At 39.0% G+C, this 20,867-nt stretch overlaps 1 long non-coding RNA gene across 2 annotated transcripts; it reads left to right on the top strand.

The window, feature by feature from the left end:
• On the top strand, window positions 4,420-6,454 carry LOC110270955. 2 transcript variants are annotated; one of them, XR_002360819.1, is made up of 3 exons: window positions 4,420-4,468; window positions 6,061-6,225; window positions 6,378-6,454. It is a non-coding gene; the product is annotated as an uncharacterized LOC110270955 (long non-coding RNA). The 2 variants fall into 2 exon arrangements; XR_002360810.1 differs by lacking the exon at window positions 4,420-4,468 and adding an exon at window positions 5,852-5,969.

The raw sequence follows: 20,867 nt of genomic DNA, 5'->3' as shown, positions 1-20,867 counted from the left end.
AGACATTGATTCTGATAAGAAGTTCATTGTTAATGGACAGAGAATTAAGCACTATCTTGAAGGCAATGTTGAGCAAGAGTGCTCAAGGCTGAAGCTAGATTAAAAGCTCAGTAAGGTCCAGCTAAAGACAATAAAAAAGCGCTTGCTGGGAGGCAACCCAGCCATTGGGAAGACTTTTTCTGTTATTTTGCCCTATTCTTGGTTTTATTTGTTTATATAAAGTTTATTGCTACTAAGGTAAAGAGTCAATTGTATAAGTTCACAGGGTTACAGAAGGATTCAGCACACAAAACAGAGAAAGAGAGCTCACTGGCAAGAAAACGCCAGTAAAAGTTTGTTTTGAGCGTTCAACGCCCAAAAGAAGCATCCACTGGGAGTTGAACGCCAGTAAGGATAGCTATCTGGGCGTTAAATGCCAGAAAGAAGCATATTTTGGGCGTTGAACGCCAGAAAGAAGCTCCTTCTGGGCATTTAACGCCAGAAAGAAGCAACAGCTGGGCGTTGAACGCCCAGGAGAAGCAGCAATTGGGCGTTAAATGCCCAAAACATGCAGCGTTTGGGCGTTTAAGGCCAGGATGGTGGGGAGGAGGTAAATTCGTTTTTACTTCATATTTTTCATTTTAATTTTAATTTTCATGTTTCAATTCATGATTTCTTGCATAAACATGTTATAAACCCTTATTTCTAAAATCCCTAATTTCTAAAAACCCTACTTTAAAAATATCAAATGTATCTTAATCCATAAACACAAATTCTTTTTCAATCCAATCCAACTCTTTTTCAAAAATTTCCAAAACAAATCTATCTCTTTTCCTTCTAAAATCCTTTCAACTCATCAATATCTTTTTCAAATCTCCACATTATCTTTTTCAAAATCCAAATTTATCTTTTTCAAATATCTTTCATATCTTTTCAATTTTAAATCACATCTTTTCATATCATACTTATTTTTTTTAAATCATATCTTCTATCTTATCTTTTTTTTTTAATTTTTGAAAACCCACCCCCCTCCCTTTTAAATCCACATTCGGCCTCCCTCCTCTCATCCACCATTCGACACTAGCTCTCCTTCTATCCCTCTCCTTTCTTTTCTTTTGCTTGTGGACAAGCAAACCTCTAAGTTTGGTGTGTTTATCCGTGATCACTAAATTATACCCACTAAGATCATGGCTCCTAAAGGAAAACAAACCACTCCAAGAGGAAAGAAAGAGATTATTCCAAAACCACTTTGGAATCAAGGGAAGTTCTTAACCAAAGAACATTCAGACCATTACTACAAAATAATGGGTCTAAGATCAGTGATCCCGGAAGTCAAGTTCAATCTGAAGGAAGATGAATATCCGGAGATCCAAGAGCAGATTCGAAACAGGAACTGGGAAGTCCTAGCTAATCCTGAAACAAAAGTGGGAAGGAATATGGTTCAGGAGTTCTACGCTAATCTGTGGCAAACAGATAGGCAGCGAATATCTGGAACTGCCCTCTATGACTATCGGACTATGGTCAGAGGAAAGATTGTTCACATCCACCTTGACAAAATCAGGGAGATCTTTAAGCTACCTCAGCTGAAAGATGACCCAAACTCCTTCAATAGGAGAATGCACTACAAGAAAAAAGGCCTATGGCCACGCTTTTTTCTTGCTACGCTTTAAAAGCGTGGCCAAAAGTGGTCAATGGCCATGCTTTTATGAGGGTGGTGATTGATTAGAGATTTGGCTACTTTTTTTTGCTACGCTTAAAAAGCGTGGCGAAAAGGGTCTATGGCTACGCTTTTATGAGGGTGGCAATTGATTCGAGATTTGGCCACGCTTTTTTTTGCCATGCTTAAAAAGCGTAGCCATAGAGAGAAACATGCACGCTTTTAAAGTGTGACGACAAGGTTTTATTTTAGTGACATTTTAAAAGCGTGGCCGTTTCTTACAACTCTTTTGGCACGCTTCAAAAGCGTGGCCAAAAGGTCCTTTAAAAAATAAAACTCTTGCGTTCCTTTATAAATCAAAACGCTGCGTTCTCTCCTTCATTATTCGAAATTAAAGAACCCCTTTTTTTCTCTTCAAAGAACCCAGAACCAGAAGTTAGCAATTGACACATTGTTACATAAATAATTCTCTTCAAATAACAATATATGAAATTAAAGAACCCCCTTTCTCCTTCAAAGAACCCAGAACCCCAAGTCACCAAAAAAAAAAGAACCCAGAACCCTAAAAGCTTCAAAGAACCGCAGCCCTCACCTCAGCCCTCCGCGAAGAACCCCAGCCCTCCGAAGAACCCCAGCGCTCGCAATGCCTCCGCCGTCGCTCTCTCTTCCGGAACTCCCACCATCGCTGCTCCTTCGGCAGTGACTCTCGCTGGTGGTGACTCTCTCGGCGCTCACCATCCGTCGCAATCCCTCCGTTGATGGCCAAAAGAAACCCTTCCGTGGAGCTATTTTGAGACCTCTGACACCATTGCTTCATTGCTGGTTTTGAGAGCAACGATAGCGTTGGTCACATCGTCGATGTCCTCGTCATCTCAGATTCCCTTCGCCACCGTGAGCTCGTTTTCTCTCCTCCATTTTCTTTTTTGGGATTTTCTGGTCCTCGAAAATTTCAATGCGATATCATATTCACACATTTGTCTGATAAAAAAGCATGCCTTATATTGCTATGTATGCTTCGTAGATTCTCTTATTGATGTGAAAGCGAAGCGCTAGGGTTTTTTTATTAGTATAAGGCTCCCCTTTGCTCTCTGCTTGTCGACTCCCCTGTTCCTCCTCCTAGTCCCAATTGGAGATGCTCCCGATTGGAGATGCCTCCGCAGGTATCTTCTATTGTTTTTTGGTGTTTTATTTTTTGGTTGCTTATTATTTGGTTCAATTATGTTATGATTATATAAATTTCCAGAATTCATGATTATGAATTTTCAACTGTGTGAACTATGCAGCTGTTATTTTCTACTTTTTGAAATTAAAGCTTTAATTTATATTTATATATAAATGCTTATAATTTGTTTGATCAAGTTGTACTTAGTGAGATAATAACCTTTGGTTGTATTGTTAACCGTCCTTTATGTTTTTTTTTGAAATGATGCTGAACATCACAAATTACAGTGCTACAGCTCAAAGCATTCAGATGCTGATTGTTGGCCGCTTGCCAGCTGGTATAGGAATTGGTGTTACATCTGTAGTTGTACCAGTATACATATCTGAGGTGTTGCTGCTATAAATTATTTTAACATTTCTGATCTTGTTTATATATTTTATATTGACTGCTTGGGTGATTCCTTACAACGAACACATTTCTCCAACTGAAATTCGCGGTGGTGCGTTCCTCGTCGCCAAGTCGCTAGTCCCTACCGCGGCGATCTCTCCGTAGCAGAGAGCCCCATCGTCCAAGAAGCCCTGGCCATCACCAAGCACCTCTCCATCGCCAAGAAGACCACCGTCACTAAGCACCTTCTTCATCGCTGTCACCAAACAGCCCTCTCCGTCACCCAGAAAGATTGTAAGCGCTTTATATTCAGTTGCCATTTTGTAATTGTTGTGGTTGAGTTTGTTATCTAAATTGTTGAGAAATGGTTTTGAGTTTTGGGATCATGAAGTGCTAGTTTAGCATTTAGGGCTTATGTTTGTAAGAGTCATGCAGCATAATTATTTATTTATTGACTGATTTTTCAAAATTTTAACTCATTTGCCTTTGATTTGGTTACTTTGCAACAGTTTTGATAACCATTGATGGAAAATTCATTTTCAAGTTCACTAATTGCTTTAAGTTGCTTGCGTTTTTATATAAACCTAAAGTGTTGAATTTATCTATTCTAAACTTCAACTTCTCTGTAGGTATCTTACATCCAACCATTTTTCTGGGAATCTACCTGCTATATTTGCAAAGCTCACTAAATTGAATCATGTGTAAGGAATTTGTTTTACTTATTCCATTTACAATTCTCTAAATCATAATGTTGCTGTCAAATTTTTGAAATTCTTTTAATGAAACTCCCAAATTTCTGACGAAAAACCTTGTTTTCGTACAAATTAACCAGAAAGCTTGCATGTTATTTGTCTTGATCATGTTAAGACGCGGTTTTGCTTATGCGTCTTTTTACATCCATATAAATATACATCTTTTAATTCTATTTCTGCCATGTTACATTTTATTCATTTTGCTTTTGTTTCTTCCTTTTACTTAATTGAGGGAGTTTCTGAGCATGTATGTATAGAACTTGGAACATGTTTATTTAGTTATTGTTCACCATCTTTACTTTCTCTCCACCTCCCATCATACTCCATCAAGTAGAAGATATTTCTTTCAAGGATGAAAAGTTGACAATTCAGATATGACAATACTTAATTTCAATATGTCATGACTGTAAATTGAGAGTAGCTGGTAAAGCTAATGCTGATGGTGTCAAGAAATCCTGACCACGTGATAGAATTGGCTGGGGAATTCCAGTAGTTCCAGAGGCTAATGCTGAATTGCAAGCTAATATTGATGTATGTCAGATAAGGCATCTCATTCTCGTTAAAATTTTGCCTCAGTATTAATTTTCACCATTTGGCTTATAGACATGAAACTTCCGAATTATGCTTCATTTAGTTTGTGAAAACTGGAACCCAGTACTAAAATAATGGGAAGAAAACTGTCTTGGGTGCAAATGAAGTGTATATATATATATTTAGCACTTTGCCACCGGCAGTTTAAGAAAATATAGTAAAATGAACACTTTAGTCGTGAAATGAAGAGGAAAATCTAACATATATGTCATAGTAAATGATAGTTACTGGCTGTTGGTTAATCAATAGAGAAAAACTATTATTATATTCCTCAAGATTTTCTTTATTAATTCAATCCTTGAAAGAATGCTACATGATCAAATCATTCTGTCCAAAGTTACAGTTTAATTACTTAAGACCTTGCCAAATAAAGCAGAACTCAAATAAACAGAATAAATCAACTACAGATTCAGGTTCAGGTTTCCACACCTTATGAGGAATCATAAAACCACTGAAAAGGTTCCATAACATATAAAATGGAGCAGCGATAATGGCAGAAACATTATGATTTGGTGTGACAGCTGTTGGATAACAATAATGTAATGCTTGAGTATTCCTTTCTCTCTTATACTGTAGTCGACTAGGCAATAATCAATTTCTGGAACTATACCAAATTTTATTCAGAGCTAGACAACTCTTTAGAGGCTGTGTGAATCTTTACCATATTCCCCTGAAATTTAAACCTTTAGCTGTTTCTTTTTGAAATACATTTTAGTTATAATTGGTCGACCAAAGAATTGTTCTTAATTGTTCTAGGGTGGTGCAAGGGAGTGGTATGAATTTTTTTATTCAGAAATTGAAGCTACTCATAATTCTTGCTTCTTTTTTATTTGATGAAGTGCATGCATCAACATGCTTCTCAGTTCAGTCTTTTGACTACAATATAGGGGGTTAAAATATTTTAAGTTGACTTTTTGAAGCCATTTCTTTTCTCTCTTGAATAATACTTGCTTTGGACATAACTTCTTTTTCAGAGACCTCAGTTTTAACAAATTAAGTGGAATCATTCCAAGCTCAAGCTCCTTCAGTTGCCTATTGAACATGAACATACTGTAAGAAATCTTTTCTAACTTTTTTATTTTTCAGTTACATGAAATGAGGATTGAGAGAAACCATTTCTTGCCTTCATTATTAGAAAATTGGAAATTGAATGCCATTGACACTGATAGAGAACCAATGGCAGGATTAAAATGCAGATAGACTTGGTTTCCTTCTCATTTAGACATGCTGTTTATGATAAATTGAGTTGCAGCTTGAAGCTTTGGTATGTACTTATTTATGAAACTTGTTTTGTTGACAGACATACACTTATAATTTAATATTTTTGTTGATTTGATTTTGTTATTTAAATTTCTCTAGGCCATGATCTGGTTCCATCTCCATGACTATGCAAAGATCAGTTTTGGAACCCCTCTTTCAAAATATTGAACCTGTAGATGAGGTACATCATATATCATGTATTATTTAATGTTACTTGTTTTCAGAAGGTAGATTGATGTGTTCCTTTGTTTTACTCTCTGTTTCTTGTTTAGGATCCTTGCACATCTTGCTAATTGTAAGAGCATGTTGGAAGCCTTTGAAGACGGTGGAGATTTCCATTCAAGAACTGCAATGAATATGTATCCGTATATTCGTGATGCAGTTAACGAGAAGCATTTGCTTCTGGTGAAGACAAACCCCCAATTCCACTTTTGAAGGTAAATCCACAGTTATTTAACCATCAGTTTCCTATAGTCATAAAGGATCTTTTGGATCATTTTTCTGTGCTACAACACTATATCAAATCATTTAGTTTGCTATTATACTTTCCCTTTCTCAATATTTGATTAATGAGAGTGGTTGTAGATAGTGAAGGTCGGACATCATTACACTGAGCCGTGGATTGTGGCTACCTTAATGTCAGAGTTGCTTATTCTTAGTTTAGCATGTGCAGTAGAAGACCGTTCTATGCATTTTTAGTTATTTTCCGAAAGCTGAATTTGAAATTTTGCTTATGTTGTCGTGTGTTTTGTACTTTTATAAGGATAATGATGGACAAACACCACTGCATTACGCTGTTGTCTGCGAGCAGGAAGTAATAGCTGAGTATTTAGTGAAGCATAATGCAGATACAGACTTGAAAGACAACGATGGTAGTTCTTCACATGACATGTGAGATTTGAAGTGGAGGAGGAAAAGAAGAGATTTATGTTGTAGTATGGTTCAGGGAAATATGTATAACTCAACTTTTATTCTTTTACCACTTTATAGGAGAGACATGTTTGAGGATGTTATTAATTTTTATAACTACTTTGGCTATAAGAAATTGATATAGCTAATTTGGTTTGGATTTTACTAATGTAATACTAATTTTTATTGATTAATTTTTAAAAAATAATATTCACGTATTTTTGTTAATGTTTTTTATTGTTTTTGGAGTGTATTAGAGTACATGTAAAAGTATATACTAGGATTTTTTTTTAATTTGATAAGGATATAGCTACGCTTTAAAAGCGTAGCCATATGTAACTCTATTGGCACGTTTTTAAAGCGTAGCCATATCTTGCTATTGGTACGCTTTAAAAGTGTAGCCGTATGTCTCGCTACTGGCACACTTTAAAAGCGTAGCCATATGTAACTCTATTTGCACGCTTTTAAAGCGTACCTATATATTGCTATTGGCACGCTTTAAAAGCGTAGCCATATCTGGCACATATGGCCACGCTTTTAAAGCGTGACAATATTTAAAAGCGTGGCAAAAAATAAAGCGTGGCGATAGGTTACTAAAAGCGTGGCGATAGAGCAACCGGCAGCCTTGCAGACGTGACCCTTTTAAAAGCGTGCCGGTAGCTCAAAAAGCGTGGCGAAAAGCTATCGCTACGCTTTTTTCAACTTTTCGCCACGCTTTAAAAGCGTAGCAAAAAACGTATTTTCTTGTAGTGATGATGAGAATAAACAAGGGCCTGGATAAGATTCTAAAGGATATATGCATCCCTGGAGCCAGTGGACCACCAGCAGCAAGGGTGTCCCAAATCAACTCAAGAGAGAAGATCTTAAACCAGTCGCCAGAGGATGGCTGGACTTCATTAGGCGTTCTATATTGCCCACTAGCAACCGTTTTGAAGTCACCATCAAAAGAGCAGTGATGATCCATTGCATTATGTTGGGAAAAGAAGTGGAAGTTCATCAACTGATTCCATCTGAATTTTACATACTTGCAAACAAGAACTCTAAAGATGCCAGGTTGGCTTATCCAAGCCTAATCTCTATGCTCTGCAAAGATGCTGGAGTAAGGATGGGAATAACGGAGTACATCTCAGTGGAGCAACCAATCACTAAAACCACAATGGAAAAACAACAAATGCAGGATGACCCCATCAAGAGGAGGGCGCAAGAATCTCTCCTGGAAGTCCCTCAATTTGAATATTGGGAACAGCTTGAAGCATCTGTCACCAAGTTGCAAGAATCTATGGACCAAATAAAGGAAGAACAGCAAAATCAAAACAGTATGCTCTGCAAACTGCTCAGGGAACAAGAAGAGCAAGGGCGTGACTTAAAGGAACTGAAGCGTCAGAAGTTATCTCTTGAAGGACCAAGCACTCCACAGACTAGAGGAACATCCACATCCCAAACTCAAGGTTGTTGAGCTCTAATCTTAACCTTAACTCTGTGATAATTGTTCTTATTTTAGTTTTACCTTAGAAGTTATAGTGGTAATTAGTAGTTATTTTATCTCCAATTAAGCTATAATTTATTTTTGTCATCATCATTAAACATGAATAAAATAGAAAATTTTCTTTAGAATAAGGAGGCAATATTTTTCGAATTTTTAATAAAACAAATTCTAATTGTTTACATGTGGTGGCAATGCTTTCTGCCTTCTGAATGAATGCCTGAACAGAGCATATGTCTTTAGAATTTGATGTTCTTGAATGTTAAATATGTTGGCTCTTGAAAGAATGATGAACATGAGACATGTTATTGATAATCTGAAAAATCATAAAAATGATTCTTGAAGAAAGAAAAAGCAGTGAATACAAAGCATGCAAAAAAAAAAAAAGCAAGCAGAAAAAGCCAATAGCCCTTAAAACCAAAAGGCAAGGGTAGTAAAAAGGATCCAAGGCTTGTGTCTGTGGCATTTATGTATCCGGTGGTAATACTGGAAAACAAAGTGCTTAGGGCCACGGCCAAGACTCATAAAAGTAGCTGTGTTCAAGAATCAACATACTGAACTGGGAGAATCAATAACACTATTTGAATTCTAAGTTCCTATAGATGCCAATCACTTTGAGCTTCAATGGATAAAGCGAGATGCCAAAACTGTTCGGAAGCAAAAAGCTACTAGTCCCGCTCATTTAATTAGAATCTGAGCTTCACTCAAAAACTCGGAGATATTATTGCTTCGTGACTCATTTGTATTCTATTTTATTTGTCTAGTTGCTTGGGGACAAGCAACAGTTTAAGTTTGGTGTTGCGATGAGCGGATATTTTATACGCTTTTTGGGGTTAATTTCATGTAGTTTTTAGGATGTTTTAGTTAAGCTTTTAGTATATTTTCATTAGTTTCTAGGAAAAATTCATATTTCTGGTCTTTACTATGAGTTTGTGTGCTTTTCTGTAATTCCAGGTATTTTCTGGCTGAAATTGAGGGAGCTGAGCAAAAATCTGATTCGGGCTGAAAAAGGATTGCTGATGCTATTGGATTCCGACCTCTCTGCACTCGGAATGAATTTTCTGGAGCTATAGGAGTCCAATTGGCGTTCTTCTAATTGCGTTGGAAAGTAGACATCTAGGGCTTTCCAGCAATATATAATAGTCTATACTTTGCTCAAGGATAGATGATGTAAACTGGCGTTCAACGCCAGTTCTATGTTGCAGTCTGGCGTCCAGCGCCAGAAACAGGTTACAAGTTGGAGTTCAACGCCAGAAACAGGTTACAACCTGGCGTTGAACGCCCAAAATAGCCCAGGCACGTGAGAAGCTTTAGTCTCAGCCCCAGCACACACCAAGTGGGCCCCAGAAGTGGATTTCTGCACTATCTATCATAGTTTACTCATTTTCTGTAAAGCTAGGTTACTAGTTCAGTATTTAAACAACTTTTAGAGATTTATTTGGTATCTCATGACATTTTAGATCTGAAATTTGTACCTTTTGGCAGCATGAGTCTCTAAACCCCATTGTTGGGGGTGAGGAGCTCTGCAGCGTCTCGATGAATTAATGCAAGTACTTCTATTTTCCATTCAAACATGCGTGTTCCTATCTAAGATATTCATTCGCGCTTAATTATGGAGAAGGTGATGATCCGTGACACTCATCACCTTCCTCAACCCATGAACGTGTGCATGACAACCACCTCCGTTCTATATTAGATTGAATGAGTATCTCTTAGATTCCATAATCAGAATCTTCGTGGTATAAGCTAGAATTGATGGCGTCATTCAGGAGAATCCAGAAAGTCTAAACCTTGTCTGTGGTATTCCGAGTAGGATTCTGGGATTGGATGACTGTGACGGGCTTCAAACTTGCGAGTGCTGGGCATAGTGACAGACGCAAAAGGATAGTAAATCCTATTCCAGTATGATCGAGAACCTCTAGATGATTAGCCGTGCTGTGACAGAGCATTTGGACCATTTTCACTGAGGAGATGGGAAGTAGCCATTGACAACGGTGACACCTTACATAGAGCTTGCCATGGAAGGAACTTTGCACTTTTGCATGCATGAGGGAAGAGGAATACAGGAGAAAAGCTGAAATTCAGAAGACAAAGCATCTCCAAAATCCCAACATATTCTCCATTACTGCATAATAAGTATTTATTTCATACTCTCTTATTTTTTGTAATTCAATTTGATAAGTGAATTGTTTTCCTGACTAAGAGTTACAAGATAACCATAGATTGCTTCAAGCCAACAATCTCCGTGGGATTCGACCCTTACTCACGTAAGGTATTACTTGGACGACCCAGTGCACTTGCTGGTTAGTTGTGCGGAATTACATAGTGTGAAGTAATTTTTGTGCACCAGTTACCTCAACTTTTTTGACTATTTCTACCATTTTAGGGTCTAGTTCCATCTGCTTTCTGGGCTTCCTAGCAAGGTGTGGAAATTGAATAAGAATGGCACCACTTGCAGCTTCTGCGTCCCTTGGTGCTCCATTCCTTGGTTGAGCTGCTTCTTCTTCAATCAAGTCTTGTACTACATCTTCTTCTTTAGCATCTTCTACCTCAACAACATCTTGTGCTTGAATGTTCTCCTTTGAGCTTGGCTCCTCATGATTCCTCTCTTGCAGTGTGGTTTCGGACCTCAAAGTGATGGCATTGATGCCACCTTTGGGGTTGGGTATAGGTTGAGAAGGAATTGCACTGGAGCTTGAAGGTTGAGTGTTAGAGGTACTTGACAATCTCATCTGAGAGATGAGAGCTTGTATGGCAAAGGTCAGACCAGTAAGTGTGTTTTCCATGGCCATTTGTCTTTGTGCAAGAGAGTGAAGCAACTCGTCATTGGGAGAGGAAGATGGGTAAGTGATTTGGGGGACCTGTTGTTGGTTGTTCTGAGGCGCGTGGGACTGCCTTTGGTGAGGTATTCTGTAAGGCTGGTTTTGGTTCTGCTGTCTGTTGTTGTTGTTTCACCTCTGATTTCCATTGTTGTCTCTGCCTCCCCTGTTGTAGTTGTCCCTCCATCCTTGGTTGGAATTATCTCTCCACCCCTGTTTGGAGTTGTCTTGCCAACCTTGATTGTAATTTCCACCTTGGTTGTAATTGCCGCCTTGTTGATTGTATCCTTGATTCGGGCGGTCATAAAAATTATGAGTAGCTGCCAAGGTGTTGTCTTCTTGTTGGAGCTGCGGACACTCATCAGTGTAACGAGTATAATCAGCACATATTCCGCATACTCTTTGAGGAACCAATTGTTGACTTTGTTGTGGTGGGGGAGGCTGAGGTTGTTGTTGATTCAGTTGTATCTGCTTCAGTAGGTTGGTCATCTCACATACAGCCTGTGTGAAAGTAGTAGTTTCACTGCTAGAGGAGACCTCTGCTGTAACACCCTAACTACCAAAGCTCACGCTTCCGGCTGCGCGACTCTGATAGCTCGGACATTACGACGACTTTTATACTATTTAATACTAAAATATGAGCCTGTTTGAAACTTTAAACCGCAATACCGCTCCCAAAAATACTTTTGCTATACCACGTACATCCATACATACCATACAACTTACAGAAACTCATAAAGAGTACATACATGTATATATACATACATATATATAAATATTATTACAAGCATTAACCAATACAATTCCTATCCCTCTTACAGAATATATCAAGATAAAGGCGAGGGTACAATAAACCATAACTAAAACAATACAGAGCATCACAACAACGATTAAATAAGCTCTTCGTAACTTCTGCGCCCATATCCTGAAAGGGGAAAAATGTAGGGGGGTGAGAACATCATCCTCGAAAGGGTTCTCAGTAGAGGGTTTTTAGGAATTACTGTAATAGGATACGTGAAGATAACCGCACCAGTGATTAACTCATTTCTAAAGCTTTAAAGAATTGGTTCAGCAATAAATCATTTATCAAAACTAAATCAATTAAAGCAACCCAGGCTGAATTTCAAGGGTATTCTATCTTTCACATCATCAAAATAATCAATTCAATTCAAATCAATCCTCAACGGATTAAACTCAGATTTCAAATATTTAAAGAATCAGCTTCAAAACATTACATTTCACAAAGCCGCACAACAACTCAGCCAAACCAACATTCATAAACATTCGAGTCAATCAAATAATACATAAGGCCGATACAATCACTAAATACACCATATCTCACATCAGTATCCATATGTAATAATTCCAATAATAAACTATAGTTTTTGGAAAGCGCCCCTACCTCAAAACACAATTCCATAATCCAAGCGCCTCATAAGTTCTTTTCACCTCAACTCAAAATCAAAGGCAGCTTCAAAGCACAGCCCCACACATTTTCGCAGCAGCATAAACAGCTCTAAATTACAACAAGCAACCTCAGTTACTAACTCTAGGAACATTAATACCATAAAGGCTTTAATACACGTACGGGACACTAACGTAAGGCTTTCGAAACATAAATTACTTACTGAGCTAGCGAAACGAAGCAGCTGCGAACTTCGAGCACGACACGCAAGCATCGATATACAACCCAAGACTGAGGGAGAATGGCTGAACCGGATAGCGACGGTCTCCGAACCGGTTCGGCGGCAGCCCGGCAGCCACCTCAAGCGGCAGCAGGGACCTGAACAATATGTAGCGATAATGAAGCTCCCAGAAGCTCAACAGAAAGGAGAATCAACTTAAAACCCTTACCGTCATAATTTTCCGGCGATGGCAGTGGCATTTTCCGGCTCCCAGGCACGGCGGCGCGACTGATTTCTTCCCCGGGAACGGCTGTGACAGAACCAGCGTCTTCTTCTTCCATTCACAATCCCAGCGGCAACTTGCAGCAACTCCTAGCACACAGCCGCATCACAACTCTCATGGTAAAGATGAACTTTAATGGAGAAGGAAACTGAAGACGAGTTAAAGCTTACCAAACGACACCAGTTCTAGTGGCGATTTCCGGCAGCAGCAGCGGTGGCGTTTCCCGGCGACCAGAGGCACAGCGGCCATGGCTGACGACGATGCGAGCTCCATCACCAGTGATCGAGAAACACAACAGAGGCGTTTACCCTACCCATGAGCTTCTTTCTCGACAGACCAGAGAAACAGAAACGGAGCGCCATCGTGACTTTCTCTTGGAAGTTGGTGAGGACGACGACAACCTTAGTAGCAGCGGCGGCGGGAGTGACTTCCTCAGCAACAACCAGGCGCGGCAACGGCGCGATGGTGACGCAGCAGAGGCACGTGACGGTGACAGGCGGCAATGGCTTCCCCTGTCGTGCTCCCTCCGCCCTTGGTCCCCTGTTCCCGCCCGATCTCCTTCTCCCTCTCTCTTCGTGCTCGCCGGCGGTGGCACAAGTGGCGGCGACAAAACCCTTGTGGCGGTGGCGGCAGTTCAACAGGGACGAGCTTCTCCGGCTCGTGTGCAGCAGCGCCGTCGGGGAACACAAAATAATCTTTGAAATTAAGGCTATAAATAGCTATATGATTTGAGACTTGATCATAATAAGACTTTTCAAAAGTTCTGGGTCTTACATCTGCAACAGCCTTCGGATGGTTGTTTCTATGCCTGACATTCCGAGTAGACTCTGCTAGACCAGTGATCAGTTGCCACGCTTTATCCGCGGTCTTATACTTTTTTAGAGAACCGGTACTCGCACCATCCAATGTAGTCTTATCCTGATACTTCATGCCCTGTGTGAAGTAGCTGATCAACACCAGCTTGTCGATCATGTGGTGGGGGCATGCGTCCAAAAGATTCCTGAAGCGCTTCCAATACTCATAAAGAGTCTTTGATTCGCCTTGAATGATGCAGAAAATCTCTTTCCTCAGTCTATCTGTAACTTCAGCTAGAAAGTGTTTTTCCAAGAACTCTATCCTGAGCATATCCCAGTTGGTAACAATTGCTTCAGGTTGGGAGTAGTACCTGATGAACGGATTTTTTGACAGTTTAGAATTCTCAAATGAAAGCTCGTTGCAATATAGTTTCTAAACCAACATCAATCCTTTCATACAAAAATTTGTTTGTCACAAGTAACAAACCCCTAAATTTATAAACTGAAGTATTGAACCTCAGGTCATTCTCCCTAGGAATTGCGATAAAGTGTCTTGTTATTGGTTATGAGGTATGTTTGGGGTTTTTGAGGTTTTAGACAAGAAATATAAATGGCAAAGAAAATAAACTAACAACTAACAAAGCTCTTGGAAAGATATGAGAACTAGAAGTCCTATCCTAGTTATCCTCCTCAATTGTGACCATAAATTGTCCATTGCTACCACTTAGTTAACCTCTAACCATGGATGAAAGTCAAATGGATGAACTAACTTGATTCCACAAGTCCTAGCCAACTCCCAAGGAAAAGACTAGCTTTAGTGGCATCCAAATCAATTAGCAACTTCTAATTATCAATCAACAAAGGAATTAGATAACTCAAGCGTCACTAGTTACTCTACCTAGGCCAAGAGGAATAAAATCTATACTAAAATCCAACCAAGCCTTTCATCAAATACTTGGAAGGCACAAAAGAAAAGCATAGTAAATTGATAACTAGAATGAAATCTAACAACGATTATTGCAAAGAATTAACAACCACAATCAAAAGAAATACAATTATTATGAATTACCTCAAATTGAATTGGAAGAAAAGAGAAGGAGCAAGAGTAGATCTACAATAAAGCATAGAAACAACATAAAGGAAATTACAACAAAAGAATAGAAGAATGGTGAATGTAACAACAAGAAATTGAAGAATAGAAGTAGAAAAAAGCATGAATTGAAGCTTAGATCTAAGAACTAAACCTAATCCTAATCCTAATCCTAAAGAGAAGTGAGAGCTTCTCTCTCTAGAACTAACTCTAACTAATCCTAATATGTGTGTATGTGCTAAAGATGTGAATGATCATCATTCCCCTTCAATCTTTGGTCCTTATATGCATATTGGCGCCAAAGTTGGTTGTAAACTGGGCCCCACAGCTCTCAGAAATCACTGGGCACGTTTTCTATTAAAAAAAATCACGTGCAGAGACCGATGTGTACGTGTACACCACGCGTACGCGTCCATGGAGACTTTCACAATCCACGCAGAAGTGTCCAGTGCGCACGCGTCCATGGGCTTTTTCCAAATCTTTGGCTTTTCATGATTTCTCCACTTTGCATGCTTTCCTCTTAGCTCCTTTGGTCCATTCCTAGCTTTTTCAACCTGAAATCACTTAACAAACACATAAAGGCAACTAGTGGAGTCAAAGGTGAATTAAATTTAGCTAATTAAGGGCCTAGAAAGCATGTTTTCACACTTAAGCACAACTTGGGAGACAATCATGAAACCATGCTATTTCATTGAATAAATGTGGGTAAAAGGTCATAAAATCTCCTAAATCAAGCATAAGATAAACCCTACAAATGGGGTTTATCAGTACCACTCCCTCGCCTTTCCCTCAAGAGAAAACAGGAAGACGATTAGCAGAATAAAAGTCTCATCTGCACCATGACGCCTAACAGTAGAACAGGTCGTCTGAAAATCCCTGAGGTGCTTGATAGGCTCCTGAGCAGGTAAGCCATGAAACTTGGGTATTAAGTTGATTAGTGCAGTCTTCAGTTCAAAATCTACAGCCAGATTTGGGTGACGCGCTTGATACGGTTGCAGTGTAAAGTCTGGAGCTCCTGCAGCCTGGAGAGTAATCCTCCTGGGTGCTGCCATATCACCTGCACGTAAATTAACCGAATTAGTAGTAGAGGAGCTTGTTTCTTCCTCAGATGGAGGTTCAGATTCGCCCTTAGATGAGACTGGTGAATTGATAGTAATCACTTCACCATCCTCAGAGGCTAATCGACACAGAGCTCTCCTAATATGTGAAAGAGTTCTTTCAATTTCAGGATCAAATGCGGCTAAACTCGGATCAGGCAGTGAACGTGTCATTCAATGAAAGAAACATACATCTCATGTTAAATAAATAAAATAAATTATACAAATAAATAAAATTAAAAATACTTACACCAACTAATAATTTAGCACGCTATTGCAACTCCCCGGCAACGACGCCAAAAATTGATGCAGGCAAAAATTAGCCGATTAAGAAATTAATATAAGAAATACGTTGCGAGAACAGTTCTTAACCAGCAAAAATCCGCTTATCAATTTAGAAGGGTTATCACAAAATTAGAATAAAAATACTCGTAGTAGGAGTCCCAGGTCGTCTCCCAACGAGTTAACAAAAGAGTGCTATTTTATTAGTCAGGAATTTTCCGAGAGTGTTTAAGAGTTGGAGAACAGAAAATTAAACGATTGTAATTTGAAGCAATAAAAATTAATGAGAGAATTTATTCAATTAAATAAAAGCCTTGACCGGGGGAAGATTAATTGGAAGTTCCGTCCTTGTTGGATTTTCCCAAGTGTAATAGTAAAAGGTTATTGTTCTACCTAGTTATCCTTTACTGAATAAAAGAAAGTCAAGCAACTAACTAACCAACTCTGAATCCCAGGTCCTAATCCTCTCCTAAGGAAGGATTAGAGTTAGAGACCAGGAAGTTAGCCAACAACTTCCAATTTAACTAATCACTTGAGCATTCCAACTCTAGGGTCTCCTCTTAATCAACCCCCAAGTCAAGTTGGGAGTCTACTCCATTGACATGGAAATTACTTGCATATAATTAAAAAGGGAATAAAAGGAAGACATGATAAATAATAACTGAAAATTAATTAAAAGTAAAAATGGTTCTTTGTATTAATAAATTCCAAATTGCAACATACGTATCTGAACAGGGTTAATAAGTAATCAAAAGAGTAAAAGAATAAGAAAGCAAACTAGAATAGTAGAAATTTCAACGGAGGTAATGACTCTTCTCAATATCCAAAGCAAAAGCATAAAACTAGAAATCTATGAATGTAAAGGAAACCTAGAGGAAGTGGTAATTTCTCTCTAAGATTCAAAACTAAAACTAAAACTATGCGAATGAGAATGTGTGTTGAGTCTCTGCTCATTCTCTGGCTCTAGTCTGTGTTTCTGGGCCAGAAACTGGGTCCAAACTCGGCCTAAAATTGCCACCAGCGTTTTCTGCAATTTCTGCAGATCACGCATGTCATGCGTGCGCGTTGTTTGACGATTTTCCTTGTCATACGTACGCGTCAGGCATGCGCATGCGTCGTTCTGCGAACTCCAACTCACGCGCACGCGTGAGCCATGCGTGCGCGTCACTCTTCACTGATTGTCTCCTTTATTTCTTGTACTCCTTCCATTTTTGCAAGCTTCCTCTCCATCCTCTAAGCCATTCCTGGCCTATAAAGCCTGAAAACACTAAACACACAGATCACGGCATCGAATGGTATAAAGAGGGATTAAAATACACAAATTAAAGGTTTAGAAAGCAAGTTTTTAATCATAGAGTAGAATTTGGAAGGAATTGTAAAAATCATGCAATTTATATGAATAAGTGTGCAAAGACTTGATAAAACCACTCAATTGAGAACAAGATAAACCATAAAAAGTGGTTTATCACACACCTCTGTGCGTACGCACACATTTTAAAACTCTCCGAAATGTGCGCGCGCACACCCCTCTGCGGACGCACATGCCCTGTTTCTCAAATTTTTTTATGTTTTCAACTATTCTACCTTTCAACAAGGTTGTAAGCTTCTCTAACACCATTTTAGGATTCTTGGGCCTTGTTTTAGACCTTTAAAACATTGGAAAAGAATGTAGGGATTTTAGATGATATTATTTGGAAAAGTTAGAAAATGGAGGCCTAGGTTTCTGGCATGTTGAGGATGGTTTGACGTTATTTGATGAATGGTTGAGGTATGAGATCAGAATAGAGGAACCATTGAGTTCGAAACGGAGATGTGAATTTACTGTGGTTGAGATAAGTCGAGGACTTTGAAAGAGATGATGGATCCATGTATACTAGGAATGTTTTTCTGAAAAAACTACAAAAGTATTGATTTGTACTGAGATTTGTGATATGCTATGCGCCTGGCAGGGACGGGGTTGGATCCCACCTGTCGAGATAGCCGCGGCGGTGTAAGGGCGGTGGTTCGTCCCACTTGCGTTGAAATGGAAGGTCTTTGGCAAGAGTATCCCGCTCGCATCCCTTCGGATCAATAGAGCGTGCAGGCGCCGGTACTTGGACAGTAATCCGAGCACTATATCTCGGGGGTTGCCATATGAGAAAATCCGAAGGGCGACGTCTCCATGGAGATGTGTCGGGTTGGTGTAACAACCCTAATTTTCGAGTACGCGAGATGTTTTCTGAAAGTATGGATTTCTCCAGAAGATCAGTAAAGGGAATACCTCTTCTGTATCATCAAGCATCTCAATCCTCATTATCATTATATTATCTTTAACTCAGGACCTTAGTTGAGACAAGCTCGATAAAGCGGTCACGAAGAACCTAGTTTTTGAACCGTATCGGTTAGGAGTTTTGATTCGGTTTTTCGTAAATAGTTTCAGTTTGACAAACCGGACTCGATTTATGAGAGGAGAGAGATAATAGTATAATATTATCATTATATTAGTATTAGAAAATGCTTGAATGATATTATAAGGTTACCTGGTCTGTTTTTGTTAAAAACAGAAAATCGGTTTAACCGGGTTTACGGTTTACTGGTGCAACTTAGCACCAGCACTCTCTGATGAATTTTCATTTCAATTCGGTTTTCAAGGAAAACCATGCAAAACATGTGTTTTCTTGATGTTCTTCCTTAGGAATCATGCTTAACTTGACTTGAGGGCCAAGAAACATTAATTTCCAGCAAGTCTAAGGTGAGATATCTCTTCATAATGTGCTGAGTGAGATTTGGTTAGTTGATATTTTTTGGATTTAAAGTTGTTCTTGATGTGTTTTAGGAGGAAAAAGTGCTTTAAGAACACTTCAAAGAGTAACCGGATTTGGAGCAGCAAATCAAGGTAGGGTGTCACGAAATTAATCTTGATTATTTGTGTTTGAGTTGTGTGAATGTTGTATAAATTGGCTGGGCTAAAAATTGGTTGCATATATGATTGATTCTTGGTGAAAATTTGGTGAAATTTTGATGAAATTTGATGAAATTCAAGCTTTAAAATTCATGTTCTTGGGCAGCTGGAAAAACGAAACCCTAAGCTTAAATTGAGGTTCAATTTTTGTTGAAATCATGTAGAAAAGATGGGGTTTTAGTGGCTGTCGAGAACACACGACTAGCATATACTCCTGTAAGTCAAAGGACTCTTACAGTGAGAGTGTGTGTATGCTCTTGTAAGTCGAAGGACTCTTACAGAGAGTGTGTTGGGCAGATATAAGTTAACTAGCTCCGCCATGCAAGTCAAAGGACTCTTGCAGTAGTTTGCCTCACAAGTCAAAGGACTCTTGCGAGGGACATTGCCAACAGGAAAGCCTTACCTGGTCAGAGGACTCCGGGTAACGTCGGGAGCGGGTATGTAACCGACAAATGAGCTCATTACCTGCGCTAGGGCTAGACATGCATTATATTTGGTTGTGCATTTCTTCTGTTATGATTGTTGTTTGAATGTATGCCTTCTTTGTTTTCATTCTATTCTCTGTGTCTGTGTTTTGTTTTCTTGTATTCTTTTGTTTGTGTTTTGCTTTCTGTTTTCTTTATTTTCTCTATTTATCTGTTTCTTCTGTCTACTACTTCTCGGTATTCTGCTATTTATCTGCTAAACAACACAGAATTAATGAACGTAACTAATAACCCCGGCCCCACTAAGAACTCCCCAGTTCTTACCCCTTCTCTCTCCCTTCCCCCTTCAGATGGAAGCATGAGTACCCTTCCGTAGTTCGCTGACGATCGTTCACAAAAAGGATTCCACTCTAAATAGTCTTCTGAGTCTAGAGTGAACTCCGTTACCTGTTTATATGTATATACTATGAGGCCAGCCAACGTCTGCACCCCGTTTTTCTACAAACTTTAGCCTAAGTCCTCCGTACGATGTTGCTGTTATGTGGCCACTCGATGAAGTACTTGAGAGACGCTCTTTGATGACATATGATCGTGCAGAGGAGTAGCAGATGATGTTCTACCTTTTGGTGACGTTCCACCTGACTTGAGTTTTGAAGACTTAGAGCGTACTTTCCCTCGCTTTAGTAGTTTAGAGGGAATAGGTGAGTATAGAGTCTAGGCTAGCCTAGGTGCCAGCTTAAGGACCTCTTGAACAGGTCAGGACCTGGGATGTTGTATGTATATATATGTATATAGATATTATTTAGCTATATCTACGGGTGTTCTAACTAACAGTCTATATTCTAATAAAGGCTGAATCACCGAATGTTGTCAACTACTTGTGATGCATTTATGTATAGTTGTTTATAACTGTTTTATCTGTTATTATTTGTGAATTGATTATAAATGATTCTATCTATTAATTCAAACATTTTCAAAAAAAAAAAGTACCTCGCTAACTAACTACGCTTCTAACAACGAATCAGGCTCATATAATAAATAATAGATAATAATTAGGATGACAAATTGGTAGCACTCGGTTTCTGGTATGTCCTAGGCATACTGAAAATTGGGTCGTTACAGTTGGCAATTGAACCTACAATGTGATATCACAGCCAGTAGGGCAGGCATTCATCATATGCATTTTCTATCTGTTTGTTTGCTTTACCGACCTGTAATTGTATGCCTAATTGAATAACATGCCTATTTGCTTACTTGGTCTACTTGCCTTGTATGCTTTTACTTTTGAATTACTTGCATTGTTATTAATTGTGCTTTCTACTGGGATTGAA

This window comes from Arachis ipaensis, chromosome B01, assembly GCF_000816755.2.
Source record: "Arachis ipaensis cultivar K30076 chromosome B01, Araip1.1, whole genome shotgun sequence".
Taxonomy (NCBI): domain Eukaryota; kingdom Viridiplantae; phylum Streptophyta; class Magnoliopsida; order Fabales; family Fabaceae; genus Arachis; species Arachis ipaensis.
Note: the sequence above shows the minus strand (reverse complement) of the source record. Positions and strands in the feature narration are given on the sequence as shown.